This window comes from Nycticebus coucang, unplaced genomic scaffold, assembly GCF_027406575.1.
Source record: "Nycticebus coucang isolate mNycCou1 unplaced genomic scaffold, mNycCou1.pri scaffold_93, whole genome shotgun sequence".
NCBI lineage: Eukaryota > Metazoa > Chordata > Mammalia > Primates > Lorisidae > Nycticebus > Nycticebus coucang.
This window is the reverse complement of record NW_026515607.1, coordinates 13,606-16,056: the sequence shown is the minus strand read 5'-3', so window position 1 is coordinate 16,056 and position 2,451 is coordinate 13,606. Positions and strand designations below refer to the sequence as shown.

The 2,451-nt window shown below is 42.4% G+C and overlaps 1 pseudogene; it reads left to right on the top strand.

Moving 5' to 3' along the window:
* The first annotated feature begins 585 nt into the window (after positions 1-585).
* On the top strand, positions 586-693 carry LOC128579639 (uncharacterized; annotated as a pseudogene).
* Positions 694-2,451: the final 1,758 nt, after the last annotated feature.

The following is a 2,451-nucleotide window of genomic DNA, read 5'->3' as shown; positions in this document are numbered from 1 at the left end:
ATATTGTGTCCTAGGAGGATCTTAGGTGTGCCTCAAAATTTTTGAAAATCATTAATTAAATTGTTTTCAAAAGAAGTTTAAAACACGGTAAGTATATTTGTTGTTTTATTCTTTCTTTGACTGACATAATTTAAGTGTACTATGGAAGTTTAATACAGGTTTAAGCATGCTACAGGATTAAACAGGTTGAAGAACACTGGGCTAGAGGCTTAGCCCATGATGTCCTCTTTGACATCAAGTCTAAAGAATTGATCTCATAGAAAGCTGGTTACCAGAGCCCAGGGAGGGTAGAGGGGAGGGCAGATGGGAAGACATAGGTCAATTGGGTATAAAGGGCCACGTAGATGGGAAGGTAAGTTCTGGGGTTTTACCTCATAGAAGAGTAACCGCGTTTAACACCATTGTACTGCACATTCCCAAATGGCTACAAGAGGGGCTTTCAAATGTTCTTACCACAAATAAATGTAAATGTATGAGGTGATGGGCATGCTCAAAACCCTGATTTGATTACTACACCATGTATGCATCTATTGTAACATCACACTCTGCCCATAAATATGTGGAATTATTATATGTCTATTAAAACATAATTATTTCACATGGAATCTCCAACCACCTGCAAGAGCATCTTGGAGAGGCTGGCAGGCCAGGTCGGCCCTGTACCTGCAAATGCCACCCACCTTTCCTCCAGTGTTTCATTAAAAAAGGGGAAAAAGTTTTAAAAAGAAAAGTTATTCAATGTAAAGGAGTCTCAGTTTGTTCTGAAATCTGTCCCAGTGAAATGCCACCACTGAACCCACTGAAACCCCTGAGACTGTCTTGATTCTCCCTCTGTCTCCCCCCACCCCACCTTCGTCACTGTCCTGTGACACCACAGCTTTTATATAACCGAAGTTCATTCACCACACTTTCCCTCTTTCCTGAGTTTATTCCACATGTCTACAGATGACAAGTTGTCTACAGTAGCTGAAACGACTTATCTCTAAAATGTCCTCCAATCTTAAATTTTTGTATTTAAAGGAAGATTTTTACACCCTGTGAATTATCTTCAACTTCACCAAAGAGGAGAACTGTGGGGGAGGGTGGATCCTACAGCAGGGTCTAAAACCCCTGGGTCTGCGTCCTATTTATCTTGGGCTGAAAACAGTGTCAAATTCCCCTTAACCAGAGTCTGGCTATTGATAAAATAGGAGTCCTTGTTATAGTTAAAATATTTCACCTGATACTGATTCCAGGGTGTTTAGAGAACTGTGACAGTGTTTAATTTTATAATAATGCCTGCTATTGTCCCTTTCTCCCAAAATTGCTATTACGAACTCTTCAGACTGTATAATTAATAGCACTTACCAGCTGAGTGTTGGCCAGGCTTTGCCTGAAAGGTTTTATATGGGGCAGCGCCTGTGGCTCAGTGAGTGGGGCGCCAGCCCCATATGCCGAGGGTGGCGGGTTCGAACCCAGCCCCGGCCAAATTGCAAAAAAAAATAGCCGGGCGTTGTGGCGGGCGCCTGTAGTCCCAGCTGCTCGGGAGGCTGAGGTAAGAGAATCGCGTAAGTCCAAGAGTTGGAGGTTGCTGTGAGCTGCGTCACGCCACGGCACTCTACCCGAGGGCGGTACAGTGAGACTCTGTCTCTACAAAAAAAAAAAAAAAAAAGAAAAAAAAAAAGAAAGGTTTTATATGAATTATCATATTTAATTCTCAGACAACCATGAATTTCCATATATTTCATTTTTTGACAGAGAAATGAACTGTGGTAATCCATGCAAAGTCATTTAAATAGCTAACAAGCAGGACTGAGTTTAGCGCCAAGTCTGGGCTTCTCCAGAGCCCACCTCCTTAACAATGCAGTTTGTCTCCCAAGGCGCAGGCTCTGCAGCTCTGTTTAAATCAGTTCTGAAGCTGCCTCTGTGGTGGATTATCCTCAGAAAATACAGCTTCATGAAAGCCAAATACAGCTCACCCTACCAAGGCGTACAATACTGCAGATGAAGAGTGGAAAGGCCACTCTCTCTGATTTTCAATTGTAGCTGTTCACTTGGAGTGGAGAAAGGAAAGCACCGCTTGTGACTGGCTGTCCCCACCCAATGGGGCTGCTGCATGAGTTCTGAGCTCTCCGATTAGCCCAGGGTTGAGAGTCAGGAGAATTGAAGAGAGGAAGGCAATGGGAAGTTTGCATTCTTTTTTTTTTTTTTTCTAAAGTTAATTGTTCTTAAATTTTAGGTTAATATGGAAGCACATGCAATTAGGTTACATAGTTTTCTTTTGTAAGGTAAAAGTCCAAACCACAAAAGGTAAGGTTTGTGCCCTTCACCCAGGAAGTGTGCGTGTCACCATGGGAAGAATGCATTGGTGAGAATTTACCCCTACCCCTTATTTGAATTTAATCGAGATCGTCTCTTACGTGAGCATGTAGTTGTTAATCTACTGGTTCTAATTAAGTACCAGTACGTGTG